Source organism: Anopheles maculipalpis, chromosome 3RL, assembly GCF_943734695.1.
Source record: "Anopheles maculipalpis chromosome 3RL, idAnoMacuDA_375_x, whole genome shotgun sequence".
NCBI lineage: Eukaryota > Metazoa > Arthropoda > Insecta > Diptera > Culicidae > Anopheles > Anopheles maculipalpis.
Genome location: NC_064872.1, coordinates 79,393,665 through 79,413,022, shown reverse-complemented (window position 1 = coordinate 79,413,022; position 19,358 = coordinate 79,393,665). Strand labels below are relative to the sequence as shown.

The following is a 19,358-nucleotide window of genomic DNA, read 5'->3' as shown; positions in this document are numbered from 1 at the left end:
CGATGCTAATCCTCGTAATGCGCTCGAGAACACGGCAAAGGCGCAAGCAAGGTGGAGCGAATCTATTTTGGGAAAATGCACTCCGGGCGACGTGGTTTCGATTCGATGAAAAGCGTTCGTTGCATTTTCGCAAGATGGTCCTCAGTGTGAGAGAAAGTGGCGCACGTACGCTAATGGATTTGCTGTTTCGATGGTTCAAGGTAGGTTTTAACGGTGGATAGAGATGATACTGGGAAAACAGTAGCTGCAGCAAAGGGCCGATTCGACGTCTGTGGAGAGAAGAATGAAGAAGAATGAAGAATGAATGAGCTTTAGGGGTACCGCAGAGCGAATAAGCCTCATATTAGATTTTGAGTGTTTCATAACGATTCGTTATACTTTAAACAGTCAAGAACCATAACTGTTTTATTTGAAGAAAAACCATAAGTAGTATAAGTATCTGAACAGAAGAAAACAAAAAAAAAATTGGAACGTTAAATTTGTAAGATTTTCTTTACACAAATACAGCAATTTAAGTGATGAAATGTATAAAATATAGGCATGTTGTTTATTTGAAGGCAAAAAGCCGATATCTAATAAATTTACACCCAGAAATAGTGACCCAGCTATCAATTTTTTCGCTTATTTTATCTTAAATAGCCCACAAAACAAGACACCATAATCCTCACAAATCCGGTAACAAAAACTTGGAAAAATAACACTGGCCAAGACTGTATCCCATGTCACGAAATCCCGTCCGATTGTAAATGGATACTTAAATTTTCAAATTGTGTCCTCCTACAAATAACTGTTAAGCAATTTGTGTTTCTGCGTGTTGCGCTCCCAAACGGAAAAAAGCTCATCTTTTGGAACTAGCAACCATGCTGCGGCGACCATTAGTGTCGGTGTAATTTGAACAATTGTGGCACGTGTCACACTAGCAGTGCAATTGCTATCACGTGATCCGTTTACCGAAAAGTAAATGGTGCTGTTCGTTGAGCGTTGATGGGTGGTAGCTCACGTTCACCGACCGGGTCGTAACTTGATTACTGCACGGACGCGAGCCAATTTCCGCGTCAGGATGATGTGCAACGGTGTCATAATTACGACGAACGATGGTGCATTTTTATCACGATTAATATGCTCTTTGCCGTATGGTTGGAAAAGATGGTATCACCGTACTTTATTAGGGAATTTTTCGTTTCCTTGAAACAGCTAAAACATTATTGTCATCACTTCTGATTTTTCTTCAGCGCTGTCAACAACTGCGTGTAGCTTGAAAGAATTTTTCTTTTCCTCAAGAGCTTTCCAAACCCATCACTAAAAAGTAAAGGCGAACTATTGCCTGGAAATGCCGGCAACTAACAGCTATTTCACCATGTGACCGAAGAAGTGAAAGTTTTTCAATTTTAAATCAAATAACCACTCGTTTCCCTTTAGCCTGGTTTTGTGAGCTTTTTTTTGCGAGTGGCCAACATATCTCACGATTCAAGTTTTCTAAAAAGAAAATCATCGCTTTTTCCATTTTTGACACTTTATCCTCGCTTGCTGCGTTTCTCCTCAGACACTCGAACATCGTAAGAGTCAACAGTCTACGATAACGCTTTAGAGTCACTTTTTCACTTAAGAAGCAGAACAAACAAAACGTCCAACAAGGTCGTAAAGCGTTGCTACTGCTTTGAGAAAGACAAATAGAGACATCCGCAAGTATGTGGAATTTTGTTTGCAAAGTCATTGCCAGAAGAGAAATAAAAGTGTCTAATTTAATTTATATTTTTCTCGAAAGCTAGAGTTTAAAATTCATTGATAATGGAAAGTGTTTAAGAATGCCTGAAACGAACTGTATCACGTGCATAGTCTTGCTTTGAAGGTACCGATACGGGTTATGATATCAATTAAAAGTTTATAGGACGTACACACGCCCTACAAAGCAAGATCTAATCACCCTCTGCTGTATGTGCAAGGTGACAAAATGTTGATAAGGGGGAGGCTTATTCCACATCTGATGCCATCGCCTGTTACAAACAATTCCATTAGAAACGCAGTACCGTTCGTTACATTGATGAGCGTAAATGTATAATGCAAGAAATATAGGATCATTTGCTGTAAAATCAGTTAAAAAGTTTATTTTCGTTTCAGATTCCCAACCGTCTTCAATTGCTGTATCGTGACGTTATAAACGGTCGCATGGCTAAAGGGTTGTCACAATAATGAGAGGATTTTTATACCACGTAATGCATGACCAAGTAATTTGCCTATCAGGTAGTGGGGTTTACTTAATGATAGTATTATTTTATTTTTATAATTAATAATGACGGTCCAGTGCCGTATTGTCAACACCGCTTGTGTTGAAAAAAAAAAACAAAATTACAATCATATTGATAAGGCATTTCCTCCCTATTATTTGCCTTATCCCGGGCATACTCGGTTGTGGATGGTTGTGGTGATGGTGTTGATGATGATGATGATGATGATGATGATGATGATGATGTATTTGTGGATGATGGTCCGGTTCTATTAAGGTGGCTATTGTAATGATGGTGGTTGGTTGCATCCGAATTCCGGCTATTGTGGTGTTGTGGCTGATCTATTGTTGATCATTTTGTTATGGTCTGGACTGTAACGAACAAATAAACATCGTTAAGACAGCACGAACATTTATTTGTCTGCGTACAGTGCTCTCCAGTGCATTCCAGCAATGACATTCCAAGCTCAATCTAGTCAACGTCCAATCAAAGGATGATCGACAAGCTCTATCCCGCAGCAGCGAAAGCGACTTCACTACTCCCGAGACTGAGCCCGCCAAACACCCCGAACCCGACGCCAACGCTGTCAAACTCAATGTGCCAAAACTGGACTGGAGTGGAGAACACTGCACTTTCAACAACGCCTGCCTCCCTTTTACGGCAGTGTTGGAATCGCCCTCGAGTGCTGCTTATGATAGTATTAATTTAGTGTTTTTATTACTCGACGACAGGATTAATATTTGTGAACAAAATTAAGAAGTTTCATCCTCCACTAGACGCCTGAAGGTAGGCAATTGATACGTTTAAAAATAGTTTGAATGTCAGCTTGCAGAACGATCTTTGTTATTTGATGACACCCCAAAGAATTTAAAAATTAAATACTTTGAACATCTAATGCGTAATTTCAGGAGGCGTTAACTCTACAGTTTACGCTAAGAAGAGCAATTTTGGTGATAAAATATTGTATTTTATTTCCGTTCCTATGAAAAAATTTCTTTTGCCTACAGTTATTCATCCTGCAAACATTTTCAACACAAAATTTCCTCAACCAACACTGATTAAAGCAGCGTTCAATGTTGGCAATTCGCCAAAGAACATGATCTTATACTTAGGTATTCGGTGGATGGCATTAATCCCCCAAAGACGAAAACATCACTTAGGACACGCAAACATAATGTTATTTTCAAATTAGTGCTCCTACTTTCCTTGCTGCCATCCGTTTTTGTTCACGCTTTTTTAACGTGAGAGCTAGTTTTCTCGTCATACAAAGCACTTGCAATGTGCTTTATTTATTGTATGATTCACCATAACTGCCATTGAATGTGGAACGAACGTTTGTTTCATGTTATGCATTTTTAAAAAGCAATCAAGTTCAAGTTTATACATCTTTCAACTAAAAAATAGATCGTTGTATTTGAGTGATTCTATAAATAATAACCTAGTTCCAATGCGTGATATTTATTCCCCAATTTTATTCTCTGCTTTCACATGGTAATTATTTTCAGTAAACAATTCATTTCTTCCATCTTTAACTCAATGTGATTTATCAAGATCAAGCAATCAAATCTGGCAATGATTTGTGTTTCTGTTATTGTTCATTTTCGCATTGAATTCCTCTCTTTCTCTCTTCGTAAGCCGTTGCTTAATGCATTCAAAAAGCGAAGCTGTTTTGATAACTTTTGGCCAAGAACAGTCCTCCGCCCGTCGGAACTTTAACGCAATGGCAATCTTGAAAGGCTAGCGGTGAAGATGCTCCCTCAAAAACACATTCCCTTGACATAGTTTATTGGAAGTTTCGGGATACCCGGCACCCTTGAAAACCACAAAGTCGTCCTGTGGCTGTGCGGTTCCATTCAAAGCACCCACCGTACGGATGCTTTCTTCCGTGCGAACGGTGAATCTTCTTCTTCTTGGTTGACTGTTTGAATAGCTACTTTCCATTATTTTTTTCCCTGCTTTGCCTTTCTAGTCTAAGTACGACGGTTGTGGTGGATGAATGGAGTTTGAAAAATCCTTCACAGAATTGCTTTTGATCTTGCGATGTGTTTGCCTTCCTTAGGTATCAACTGGTTTTGCTTCTCATGCGCCTGGTTGATCGAAAGATGCTTGCTGCTAACATGGCAATTGCTTTCTGCGGTGTAGCTTCCTTTTGATGAGATAATCGTCTCACAAACAATCAGGTATTACAAATTTTGTATGTTCTTTTTATTGGGGCTAGATTTTTTGCTAATAGTTTTAACATTTTGCTATGACAAGAGTCCACTACTTGCAGTTGAAACAAGAAAAAATAGGAAAAAAACAACAGCACGAGAGATGAAATCCTCAGCAAATAAATTACACACAATTGTTCATTTTCTTCACGTAATTAAGATCATCGAGGTCCAATTCTACGACACAATATTTATTTCCCTCGAGTATGTCCACCGGATTTGTTTGACTCGGTCTCACAAGCACCAGAAGAAAGCACAAGAACCGAATGAGAAATGATCGACAAATACAGAGAAAGTAATACGAGAAAACTCTCTACAAAGCAATCAGCTTGCAAAACAAGTTTCCACTGTCCCACCGGAAATGGGAAACAGCAGAACGAATTACATTCCATTTTTCATCGCTCTAAACGCTCACTGTTTCCCAGTGCTCTCGAATGGCGAAATGGTTGCCGATCGATGGCAGTGACTTCGTTGCCTACAGAACAGGCTGTAGTGGGAAGATTTATTTACACCCAACATTGTGCGAATTGTAGATAGAAAAGTTTATTTTTTATTTTTTTGCGTCTGCTTCTCAACTCCATCCCAACACAATTATTTAATAAAGAAAAGCTCAGCAACTAAGTTTAATAGCTAGCAATTACTTTTTAAATGGAAAGCTAATGCTGATTACATCAATACTGATTGGAATAGTTATTTAAATGTTTACGATCTCTTTGTTTCTCATTAAACTTCCTTTTGTTTGATAGATTTGAGAAGTTGGGATTACTTGGGATTCATAAAAATATATATCACCTAACATCAGCTCTCATCTCTCGAGTAAGGTGATGGAACGAAATAAAAACCTTCCCGCGAACTTGATTTATGCATGGCCATGTTTGCAATCGCTTTTTTATATGATGCAGAAAATAATAGGCATTGCCTAACAATGATAAACCTCAATGCCCGATAGGATGAAAAGAAAACAATGAAAAAGAAATTTCGTTGTTTTCAAATATTTGCATACCGAGCTGCTCACACCAAGCGGAACATTTGCTGACGTCAGCAGCGCCTGAGGAAGAATTTTGGGACACCGTTGCTATTATGCTTTAGGAGCTTTAAAGTAGTTTAAGAATCCTCAAAGAGAAAACAGAGCATCAAAAAAGGTGTAAAGTTTTTTTTTTGCTGTAAGTAGGATGTAAGTGGGATAAAATAATAGGAAGAAAGAGATACATAAGTCGAAAAAATAAATGCATACCATTGATGACAAATTGCAATCGTACGTTCTTTTGAAGTGCATAATTTGTGTGTTTATTGTACGATTGTATGATGGCTTGAAGTCTCCATTTCCTTTGATGTTGTCGATTTAATTAAGTTCGCTTATATGCTCGGGAGCTTGATGAGTGATTTTAAGTATTTACGATGTAATTCGCATTCGGAATGGATGGAAATCGGTGCATAATGCAGGAAGCTGTCATTTTCGTGGAAGTATTCATTAAGCAGGAAACTCACTACGGGGCTACAGAAAGTCGCTTTAAACCAAATAGCCAACCAACAAAAGACCTATCGTTGATTAACTGCTTGGCAAACAAGTCTTTACTACATTCAATGCTATGTTTCAACAGACACAAGATCTGATCCGATCGTTCTCTGCCTATAACATAAAGTTTAAAATAATTTGTTATTAACAGAAATGTCCTTTGCCCTCAAGCAAATGAAAAGTTTCACCCTTTGCATGAGACTGATTATGGGCCGTGTCAAAGTTTATACTCTAGCATCTTCCTTAACTTCTCGAACCTGCATGCCACAACAATTCACAATTTTGGGTAAGCAAAAAGGTTTTACCATAAGGAAAATCGAAACAATGGTACCTTCTTCTACGATTAATATCCTGCCCTTCTGGCGATCTGGCAAAGCAAGACAAAGTTTATGAAAATAACGAAGCGTCACCTTTAGCTGGTCCACTTGTCAAGGGAAATCATTCCCCCGGTGGAAAATTCTGCGGTACCCACGAAACACAGCGAAAACTTCTGAGACTGACAGTTTGGCACAGTTCGAGTTGAACAAATGATGGCATTCTGTTGGTGGCGGCATTCTGTCTGTCATAAAAATGCCAACACCGGGATCGTTTCGCGAACGATAGCGTGCGGTACCAAATGGGGTGAGAAATAATAATACTCCTTTATTGTTTGATATTTGGTGCATTGTTTTGTTTCACCTTTAAAATGGAAAACAAAAAAAGGACCTAGAATATTCACCCCCAACAGTGAGCTTAAAGCTTTAGTTTTAAGAGATTTTTTTTATTTTGAGGATTTAGAACAATTTTCACCTGACGGTGCCTTTTTCTTATGGACGCGTTGGTCATCCTACCATAGTACAAAACATTTCACAACCTGTCCTGTCAGCAGGATCTCGTTTAAGATCCATCAACGCTCACGCGGACCGTAGTAGGTAAATATAATCCAAAAGAATAATAGCCACAAATGGACTAATGTCAACCGTTTGGACGGAAAAAACAATTTGCAATTTGTAATTTATCACCGTTTATCACCCACACAGCGACCTCAAACAAAAAAAAAAAAAAAAAGGAATGCTTCGCAGGACAATATTCACGGTCGTGTTTGCCTGCCACCAAGTCCAAAACACACCACCCAAAATATTGATTTAGGCTATTTTTCATTATAAACTTTCCGCCCGGAAACATAATGGTATAACGTATCGGAATGTTTATCAGTTTTCCACCGAATGATGAATGAAACTTTTGTTACCGTTTTCCATCGGTCGGATGTTGATGGAGAGAATTTTGCGCTGGGCCCTATTTTCTTACTTTGTAGAATTTTGTCATTCTGCTCACCGCGCCGGGTCGTAGTAATTACTTTGCTGTGTTCATTTTACCAACGTTCCGGCACTGTGTGATATGTTGTGATGTGCGAAAAGATAAATTGTGCTAAATTTCTCGTAATCGTAAATTAAACACCTGGCAATAAAAAGGCCCGAGGTACGTTTATTGGATGATTTAAAGTCTCTCCCCAATTGAGGCTATAAAATGGCATTTTAAAGCCCGAGTGGGAGAAATTTTGTCTCCGGTTTCAGCTTCAGGACGAGCGGACATTCCTAGTATGAGTGAAGCATCGGTAAATACAGGTGAATGGTAAGTTTGGAAATAATTTCACCTAGACCTTGATGGCACTAGGTCGTTATTGTTGTTGCTGCTTCGGCTGCAAGCGTCCCCTCTGTGGGAAAGTCAAACTATCCGAGCCCGGGAAGCTAGGAACCAACCAATCGTAATCGGAGAACACACCATAAACTGGTCTGATTACGGTACGACGATTATCTGGAGCTGTACGTAATCCAGAGAATTGAAACCAATTGGTCGTGGTTTTGTTTGTTTGCTGGCCACACCGAAAGGGGAGATGTGACTGTGTGTGGGTGCGTACTTGTAGATATGTGCGCCCCAGAGCGAGTGTTGGAACAATGTCAGAGATTAGACCGCCGCTACAATCGTCCGCATTAGAAATTGCGATGGTTTGCATTCTTTCGCCTTAAGCTGTGCCCGGTTTCCTAATTCTTATTTAAAAGCTTCCTCACACAAAAGCTCTCTTAAAATAGATTGAATAAATTGTTGCTCTGTAAGCACAGAGGGATGATCTGCATTTAGTATTTTCCCTGGTTTTAATGAAAATATACGAAAATGCCTCACATTGCTGTCAACGAGAAGTAGAAACGTTTCAGAGTGACACCAATGGACGTGAGCTGTTTTAAGAATATCACCGCTGATTGGCATTGCATGTGAATGGACATAACATGCGACAATATTGCAGCAAATTATAATGATAAACTTGACATTATTCTATCATTTTATCGATATTAGTGTCCATTTTTGTTTCGTCCTTTTTTCGCATGCAATTTTCAACAATACAACCAAACTGTTGCAACTGTCAGAATCATTCGATTTATTTTTAACCCAAATCGAATCGATTGTTTGAGCACCAAAAACACAAGCGAACCACATTGTCACGTACATTGTCACGTTTAAAGATCGATTAGATGGTTTGCCCAGAAGGCAACATACACGAGGTAGTCGTTTGCTAAAGCAGCTTGCGATGATGTATTTGCCACAGCTTCTGTTTTCAATAATTTGTATCATTTTGTGTGATGGAGCATCGAAATACACAAGTCGTATCGTTATGCAATCTTGCGGTTACGATAACATCGGCAAGGAAAAGCCAAACATGTGTGCCCTTGGAAAACGGGAATCGTATGCCGTTTATTAATTAAATCCAATGAGACTACATCTTATGCAATAATAAAGCACACGTGTGACTTACATGCATTGATTGGTTGATAATAAGCTGTAGCTGATTCAACACTTTTATGAACAAATTTATGCAAATAAGACAAACGAAATTTCAAAAATCATTTGTTTACTATCTCCGACATCACCATAAACAGCCTAACCTTTAATTTAAAAATTGTTCCTAATTCGCAAGACAAACGTCACTAGACTCACCCATCTTATCCATCTCAAACCGTTGTTTGTACGACCGCAAGCTTTGGCGGTTTGTGTGTATGTGCATGTACCGTCTCGCAAAAGTGATTCATGACACGTTCATGATCGGCATGATTTGACTGAAAACAGGGGGACAGATTTGTGCGACGATCACGGCCAGCAGAACACACCGTTTGTTGCACACCGCTCCGAGCACACGCGAGATGGTGAGATTGTGTGATTTAAATTGCTTTCAGCTGTGATTGCATTACGCCGAGCAGCAATTTTGTAAGTATCCGGTAGTTTTGTCTGATCGCCGTGTGAGGGAAATAGATTTTGATAGTAGCCGCGTTTATTTAAATTGCAAACGGACTGGGTACTTTTTTTTTGTTCACGAATGATAGCTCATTTATGCGCAAACTTGAAGCTCTTAAACGGCTGATTTAGCTTTATGGTTGTTGTGTTGAAATACACTTAATCTGGTTAAAAATTGACTACTCTGTGATAAGGCTGTCTTTCGAATCTCTCAATATCTACATCGCTTAGCCATAATCACGTACATTATTTATTCAACTGGTATAACAGCAACAAAAATCCCCGCTATAGACAACGAAGCGGTGAGAAGACGACCTTCATATCTGTTGTCGATACTCTTCACATACCTGCTTTATAGCTTTTATATAAGTTTGTGTTAAGCGTAGGATAGCAGCAAGGTCGCAAAAATACTATGACTTTTCTCGGGTCGGTGATTTACATCGAAAGTCACCGTTTTTTTATGAGGACAATAATATTTGCATACGCTGCTCGATTTTTTTCTACAGATAATACGTCAAATAATCTATTAAGTAGATCGTCAAACTCGATCATCCCGATAAGTCTGTTAATTTTGCTGACATTTTCGGGCAAATTTAACCTTTATAGCGTAAGTTCAGCGTAAGACTGAATGTGATTACTTGTAAGTCCGTTTGTGTTAGCAAACCCAGTTTCATATTAGTCAGCCAAAAAAATATTCCCCAAAACACATTTTCATACGTGTAAGTGTTTGTGTAAACAGTAAGATAAAACCGTCTCACCGTTGAAGTACTTTGTGAATCAATAATATAAAACTTAAATATTATTAATCCTAACTAGGTAGGTAGGTACTAGATTTACAGGTTGCACCACATAATCAACTGACCTGAACCTCAACACCAACTGATTTAAATTATTTAATTTTAATCAAATTGCGATTAGTTTTTTGTTTACTCCCAATAACTTACATATGATGTACACTGCTGCAACTTCCAACTCTTTCGCCTCAACTAACCAAAAATCAAACCAACGACGGTAAGATTCGCAAAGGTGAACCACCACACTTCACCTCACCAGCCAACACGGTGTGCTTTTGTTTTGTTTGTTTTCGTTGCGTGCCTTTAACCCTGTAGCCTCGTGTGTTTTTGGATCGCGTGGCCGACGTAGTCCCCTAGTAAACGCATGCACAGATACACACAGAAAAAACACACACCGACACTGTTCACTTCCGCACGTTCGTACGATCACGCGTGGTACGCGAAGGGCTCAGTACTTTAACCCTCCCACCAGGGCTGTAGCAATAATCGTGGCCTAATCAGTATCAGTAGCCGCTCGGGAAGCAACGGGCGGCAAAGATGTGCGGAACGCGCTCAGCTGATGAAAATTGTTGCGGAATCATTCGATTCCGATATTGTGCTAATCAGCGTAGCAGTCAACTAGTCGAGTGGTTGTCGGCGGGTTTAGATGATGAGTGCGTAAGTGGGGTAATCGGCACAATACTTGGCTCGGTACAACGATCGTGTCGAACGGTACAAGACACTGCTAACACCACAATATCATTAATATTTACTACGCACACACTATCGCTGCTTGGGGTTTTGGTAAGGTCGTGTGAGTATGGATGCTTTGGCTTTGAATTTAACTGGTAAAGTAAAAGAGAAGCTTTTAGGACACTAAAATTAAAACGATGTATACGGTTGGAATCACTTAGTTAAAAAATTACAAAAACACAACCGAACTCGCGCCCTTGTTCAGAACCTCGGAACGATTCACTTCCAAAATTCAACACTTCACTATTTGACACTTTGAGTATTCGAGTGACGGTGGTTTAACTTTTCTGTAAAAGCTCTGATTGTTTACGTTCAATAAGGTGGTAGTAAATAAATCACAAACACAACTAACGAAGGTGCGTCGCTTTGACAGACGACCAACAAGTGCAACTTTATTGCAACAAAACCATTCGAGTGACACTCTGCTCACACAAAGCAATTAAGAGCGTTTTAATAGCACAGACAGACAGGCAGACAGATAGAGGACAGGTCAGCTGAAATAGAGCCCGTGTACCCACAGACAGGGACCGGTTCGATACTGACACCAAGCACGTGCACACCGGTTGACCGTTCGGAAGCGAATGATTGCACGCGCTTTCAAGCGCTTACGGTAGACTTTTGCGAACCCGTTTCCCTTTCGGTGGACCAGGCTCGGGATGGAAATCCCTCACGCTTGGGGAAACTACACGTCAAGCTGGTTTTGGGGTACTGTTTGATACCTGCCTGGTGCCTGGTGGTTTGTGCTTTTGCTGCTAAACCGAACTGAACGAAGGCATACAGTCGAATGCTGGGTTCGTTTGGTGTGCAATTCGTTCTTATCACACGAGTCGATACCGAGAGTTGTTCTAAAACGGTCCCCCGAGTCGTTTGCTCACGTTTTCATCTCACGCACTCCATGCTCACACACTCACCGTTCACGTTGATGCTGGTCATGCGTTGAGGAATATCATTGCCATGGTCACGAAGCACACTCACTGATGTAGAGAAAAATAAAACAAGAAAGCTCTCCATTCCTTCGGACGGTTTTTGTTTTGCACAGCATCACATCAACACCGGGCGCTCTCACTATGGTGAGAAAGGCTTTGACACATCACGAGCCTCCGCGACCGGTTCACTTAACCGCCTGTGGGGTATGCAATACGCAGCACACTAAAACGTTAATTTTTTAAAATTGCGTACGAAGAATGCGTTACTTTAACAATTTAACAGCACTTTGGAACGTTTAAATGCAAAAATAACAACACCGAAAAGTGCACCACGAGATGCTGCCGGGAGGATCACAGCTCGAATCTGCTGGTATCACATTGCAGAAGGTTGTGTTGTGATTACCCACCAATTTCCGTAATCATTGTTGGAACATGCGCAGCTAAAACATTTCTGCCTCTCGCTCACTATGCTTCTCTCGTGCCAGCACAAGACGAAATGTGTTGATCAGCAAAAATCTGACTCACCGCTAGTGCCAGTGGCTGTTCCTCTTTTTTTTTGTCTTATTCCTATCGTTTACATCTGTCACGTGTTCAGTCGGGTTACACAGCATAAAACTCTCACTCTCTTACGCGGAAGAGACAGCAGCTCGCCCAACATTCCTCCTTCATTTCATGCTCTATTTCATTCATACCCGGCATAACACACACAATAGAAGGTTCTACGGAAGCTGTGTGTCACTTTTATGTTTCTGGGCTGCCTATAGACCCCCTCTGACCGTGCCGAACTTCGATGTTTGTGCTAAAAATAAATGAATAAAAATAACTCCCATCTTTACCACCCCAAAGGTAGAGCATTGCACACGAGATCGGTATGCGGACCGGTTGTACGGCCCATTATGCTCCTGTTTGCCTGGCCGGTTCTGTTGGGAGGCTGGTAAAAATTTTCCCACACAAATCGAACAGTATGTGTTCCCGGCGGCTGGATTGCCCTGGGGCTTTTTTAAAGAGCGTCAACGTCTGGGATGGAGTGGATTGTGTGAGTGTGTGGGAAAAAGGGTTTGTTTGCTTGCTTTGGAGATACATAAAGCAATGGCAAGCTAGCGAGAGAGAGAGAGAGAGAGAGAGAGAGAAAGAGAGAGAGAGAGAGAGAGAGAGAGAGAGAGAGAGAGAGAGAGACAGGAGGGTTAAACGGATACCTTAGCCAAGGACTTGGGTAATTTATTTTTATTTCCAAGGACACAATATCCTGCTGTGGCGCGGTTTGTGTTCGTTTAAAGCAGCATGGGGTTGTTTACGTCATGAATTCTGCAAACTTCCTGATAATTGTGTGCGTATTGTGAACGCTTATTGATGTCAAATAATTTCACAAGGAAAATGTTTACTTCAAAGTTATATGTAGTGAACATTTGCTAAACAATTTAAGTCTCCCTGCGAATGTGATCTACCTAAAAATTTTAAGACAAAAGTAGAAATGAACATCAAATCCTTTTGCGATATAAGAGCTTATTACACGTATGCGGGCAATACGTCCTGGCCGTATTGCTAATAAACATTCAGTTACAAGTACAAACACACATTTAAAAGTTCTGAACAACAAACCACTGTTCTAGATATATTGTACCGTTCCGATAAACCACTCGCTTTTTTAAATTAATGCTGAAGCACACAATTAGTACTACCACTTGACTTCCACGCCGCTAGAATGGGTTCATTTTATTACCCACGCTTTACCATATGGCGCCAAGCTCACGCACGGTGCGTAACATGCCACTTAAACTCGTTGCAAATAAATACTACCATAACGTTATCCCATTAGCTTGCTTTAGTTCCAATCCAGCGAAAAGAAGAGCGAGAAGAAGAAAAAAAAACCGGCACCAAAAGCAAATCATAAAACAACATGCTTGTAGGGATTGACTGTATGAAAACAACCACCACGACCAAAAGCGCGCCCTGTGTACGATCAGACGAAGCGTCCTCTCTTAAGCTGTTGAGCATCCTCTATTTATGAGCCTCATAAATCTCGTCATCGCTTGCCATCGTGCCGTAGGAGAGCGGGTATGTTTTGTCAGGATTTAGTGCTTTCATGCTTTGTAAGGTAGGAAAAAATACCCTTCACTCGCTACGAATTGAATCACGGCGTAAGCTCGTTGATTTTGTCCATTTTTTTCTTCCTGTTCAATAAAATTACGTACTAAGAAGGATGAGTGAACGGAAATTCAATCTCAAACCGGGTTTTGGTTGTGCATGGGGTTTGTGTTTTATTTTGTATGGTTGATTGAAAATTTTGTGCGCAAGCATTATCATAACTGTCAATTTCAAGGGTAGAAGTTCCTGAGCGTTTACATGTAACTCAATTCTACTTCATACTCCTGTTCGTGGCAGAACCTCTAGATATCCAAGATGGAATCAAAATACGAAGACACAACTCACAGAAATACTATTTTGAGACCGGCAAAGCCTCTTGGAGGTCCTCACACATTTTATTACTTCCGGTAATATTTTTTTTTTAACTCATGTACACACCATTCTACAAATATGTGGGAGTGTATATGCTTGCGTACTGAACCGAAAGCTTTTTCCCGACAACTTCTCTCGGCTTCTACAACAGCAGAGACGCATGTGTTTGCGCGTATCATCGCCGCTGCTATTCAAAGGCTTTACAACGCTATATAATGTATTTTCTCTCGTTCAACATTGCTACCAGGAGCGCATGGAGGCGAACGTTGAGCGATAAGCACCCGCCAACGGCACAAAAACAACCACGTGACATCGCATTTGAACGCGCGTGAGCGATTCCGATAGTGAACGGCCGGCTTGGTAGTGAGTTGGTGAGAATGAGCTCACAGTCGGTCACGGTTTGCTGAAGAGAGCGAATGTGAGATGTGTTACGCCGTTGCTATGGTGATGGGCGCGTGCTTGGTGTGTTCGACACACGAGTGAATGATAACGAATTACAAACCGTAAACATTACTTCACACCTGCCTAATTTATTCTGAAGTGAATTTTTGTATGGAATTGTTTGATTTATTTACTGAGGTCGAGCTCTCTTTCACGCCTGATTGTATGCAATGTAATACCGCGATTTCCACATTTAAGTGATTGTTAATGTCAAATAGATAGTAAACGAATGGGGTTTAAAACAGGCAAACCCATACATCATTCATAAATTAATCACGTGTGATTAAAGTACAAATGCCACAAATTCCTTAGCTTTGAAGGACCGGGAATGGTTGGCCCGTAGTGAATGGTTGAGTGAGCGTTACCGTTTGCGTAAGCACATGTCACATCGTCGTTTTAAAGTCACCCGTTGCTGTGAGAGGTTTGCCGTTGAGCGAAATAGACAAATAACAACTACAGCAACAACACAAAAATCCATTTCGGTCTCGAAATTAGAAGCAAAAGCCCGTGGTGGACGTGATTGTAGATGAAAGAAAAATCGCTACTACACCGCTACCGTGCAGTGCAACTCAGGCAATTAGTTCACTTTTAGTTCGTCAGCTAATCCATCACCAAAGTGGCACTTCAATGCCCCTCCTACCTTGCTCTCTTATCTACTTTTTATATGCTGTAACCCTTTTTGGGGGTACAGCATAACCACCCACTTTAGAGCCCACAGTTTCCCCATTGGAAACTCGTGCATCAATTGCCCGGTAGAGGGAAAACCTAAGTTTAAAGTTAGTGACCGAGAGCTTTATTAACTCGGACACTGAAGCTGTACTTTACGCACGCACGCACGCACTGATGAGAGCGAAACGGATACGTAAACTACAGGTGTGCTCCTGAATCATCCGCAACCCGTATAATCACGGCAACGATTGATTTGTAGGTTAAGATAAAAAGCTAGCAAACGTGAATGTGAATAGGGAGTTAGGAGGAAAGCAAAAAAAAACCTTTGGACAGTAAAACTTGCTATCGTTTGCTCTTATCAGAATTTACGACGCTCCCCTAGTCCTCGCCCTACACTCAAGCAGTTCATCTTACCCCTTTTACAAGCAGCCAGGTCTAATTTGCGTCTTACCTACTCAGGCCCATCCCCATTGTAATTGAATCTCCCACCTGCCGATCGCCCTGTGGCAATTTATTTTCTCACGTCACATCACACTTTTTCCAACCACGGCAGCCAAGGTGGAGACAACACATTGTGTCGCCCATCGCACCAAAGCTTACCGCCACTAACCCTGAAAACTTAAACGGAAAGGGTGCAACAGGATGATAATGATGATGTACAGCAGGGGCGAATGAGCGGGTTTTGGTTTTAATTTTCTACCCGCGCTTTAATGTGACCGCTGTAAACTTAATAGTTTATGATGGAGGAATTCATTGCGGATTTTGCTGGTGCGGCTTTGGTAGCGACAGAGTTGCCGCGGTCGGTGTTTTGCTTTTGCTTTTGTGTTCTACAATGGAATCTGTAATTGTTTGAAATGTTTAATTGGAGATTAAATGTAAGCAACTAGGTAAAAAAATGATTGACCTTTTTATTTTATGCTTCCAAAGGCATGAAGCAGGAGATTAAGAAGAATCATCTTTCGCTACCGTTGTTGTGACATCTTTATTGAAGAAATATTAACACAGTTATTCAGTTGCTTAATGATTCGTTGCTTTTAAAATGAATCTTTTATTATGAGCCTTACTAACCAAGTTGTCATTATCGAAGGGTAAAATCATAGTTGACGTAACGCAAGAAAAGGCCTAACCTGCCGGTCAAAAGATTTACACTTCACTTTCACAGGCCAGTTAGTTTCTCTTTTCTTTTTCGCGCATCCTTACCACAACTGATCACGTCATCGATAGTGGTCGGTAAAAAGTCGGTTAAGTGTGTTTCGTTATGGTGCTCGAGCTGATGTTTGGACGTGAGAGCGTATATCTCACGCACGGAGGTAAACAACAACAGAACCGCCGACCCCAGAGACACCAAAACAGCGCACAGCTAATCTAATAACACGCGTCTACTATTAACCTACTACCAATACTGCTTCACTCGAGCATTCCGCCATATTCGCAACTCTGAAGATGAAAAGCTTCATCTTATTTGCACAGCATGTGATCGTAGCTACTGGAGACAGAGACAGGAAGGTTTGGTGAGTGGTTTGTGGGGCCGCCTGTAACAACACACGTACATGATTAACTACATGCTTTACAGCAGCCAGCTACCATAGCCTCACCAGTGTGCGACCGTGACCATCATGGGGAAACAATGCTGGCCCGTAGAAGATAGCAAAAGTGGTGTGTGAGTGTGTGACTACCGACTGTGCGGCACTATTGCGCTAGACCTTTGCCTAATTGCTCGGGAATGCACTAATGGTGGTATGTACCGGGTTTCTCATTTCTCCATTCTACATCCAGGAGCGGCTGTTTAACGGCAACCGCACGCCATATCGGCGTCATCGTGCAAACGGCAAAACGCGGTTCATTTGTCTTGTTTGCATTCGCGTTCACAAGCAAACCGTAGCTGCTGCTGGAAGGTTTTGCTAGTGCTCGATAGGGTTGTAGCTGTTATCTTTCCCCAAAATAACAACAACAAAAAAAGCAACTCAATACCAACGCAACACTGTGCTCTATAGAAGCATTTTTAGGAACAATCTACTGAGGGAACACACTCGAAAGCAAAAAAAAAAACAGGCTCACACTAACTAAAGTGCCATCGCTGCCACTTTTTTTTTCGGCAACCAACATTAATACCCCACCGATGCTGGAAGAGGGGTACCGGCATAAGAGGTGAAAAAACCGAGGAAGAAGCTTCCTCCCACCGCTCGCAGCTGTAAACAGCGTGAAAAACGCGTCCGAACCCCGCGTGTGTAAAGTTTGGAAAAGTCGGCGAACGCAGAAGCTGTCCGGTAGTACACCGGTGCTGACGCGTTTCGAACAGGCTGGAGCTGGGCATTGGGTGTTTTCGGTCGCGAGTGTTTCGATGAAACACGCACATCTCGTCGATACAGAAACGGGCCTGTAACAGTTCGCCGAGCGTGAAAGTGTTAAGAAAAAGGTAAACAAAGCTGAAATGATTTGTAACCAAAAAAAAAAAGGTTCAAAAGCAGCATGTGATGTGTACTAAAATGTGCAATATATGGATCACGAGTGTCAATGTATAGGGCAAAAGTGTTTATTTAACGCGTTGACGACAACAGTTGTGAGTTCGTAATCTTAATGTTGCTTTGGTGTCGATGTGTTAGTGCTGTTAGGCTAAGATAAGTTCAGCATCTTCTCACGCTAACTTGTCCCATGCGTCACAATTGATGATCGTAGAATTATCGATCAATTAGCGAAAAACCATGGATCGAATTGTTCGATAGTGATCTATCACTCCGCTACACAACCTTCAGCAGGATGGTGTAAACCTATTCACCCTTGTAGTGATTGCGAGAGAAGCGGTATATTGCTGTCGAAAATGATAAGCTTACAGAACAAACTACGAGCAAGTGAGTGTGCAACGATCGCGACAAGCGGAAAAAAGATAAAGACGAACGTGCAGACAGCTGTCAAAGATAAACGTGTCAGGTACTAGCCTGTGCAGCTTTACTTCTCACGGTGAACTATCTTCACTTCCGAGTACGAATTCTTGGTGCATGTTGGCAGTCAGCAAAGTTCGCTTCTTCAAACCAGCAGTGATCAAACGCCCTATCCCAACAGTGATAAAGTACGGAAATTATCTTCTCATTACCTACAACGAGCTTCTATTTCTAGTTCGGGGAAGAAGAAAAACAACGCATCCAAATAGAAGTTAAGCCAGAAAACAAAATGAGGCTGTGTTGTGAATGTTGCTGACAGAGCAATTGGTTGATAGGGATCGGCGTGAGGGGTTTGTTTCGGAATCTGTTACACCTTTGTTTTCCCAGGTGAACTTCACCGCGTAACGGCTTTTCGATGACGGTGGGAGGTGGCACCCAAATGTCGGCCATTTCTCGTGCGCCTACAAAAAAAGCACAGAAACGACCGCTGCTGTGAAGGTTGTGACCCCCGTAGTGTTCGGTCCAGTGAGAGATCTCGATCATCTGTTGCTGTTCTGGTGATGGTGAAGCGAGAGAGAGAGGGAAAAAAGCAAATGGAAGCTTGGAAAATTCACTCGCAAGGCCAACAGGCAGTTGCTAGGTACTACCCAACATCACCTGTGTGCATCTCCTTGGGTGCAATTTGTCCGTCCGTGGGGGTAATAATGAATGGTGGCGGTCAGCTCTTTACTATGGCTCATTATTGCATTTAAGGTTGGGTGTTTCCATTTCGTTGTCGTGTGCCGACGTCGCCGGTTTGCGAAAAGGAGGAAAAAATAATAAAATCAGATAGATTTTTCATTGCGATTTCTTTTATAGTTAGCTCGAATCGTTTTACTTCGCAACAAGCGGTGGCGGAGGCGGCGTCTTCTTTTTTTTTTTTGCTGGTCCGGTTACTGCTTTGCTAACCTACTACAACACCCTGCACGGTGGGATGGTGCTGTTAGCAGCTCCCATTTTTCATGCTCGTGACGAAAACGTGAGAAAATTGCTAATCGTTGTCCGTGGGTGAGTGCATTCAGCAAATGCGAATCGCGGAATTCATGGATTCGGTAGAATCAGGGTGAAGAAGAACCCACCATACCAAGAGTGACATACAGGAGTTGCGGGCTATGGGCAGTGTGAATAGTGAAATCTTTAAATTGGGTGAGTTCCTCCACTGTCGCTCCACACTACTCGACGCACCGGAGCATTAGTTTGGAAGGT

At 41.5% G+C, this 19,358-nt stretch overlaps 1 protein-coding gene across 1 annotated transcript in view; it reads left to right on the top strand.

Annotated features, from left to right (window-relative positions):
- The window catches only part of LOC126561400 (uncharacterized), a 112,298-nt gene that overhangs the window by 51,430 nt on the left and 41,510 nt on the right, over nucleotides 1–19,358 (top strand). The window lies entirely within an intron of this gene.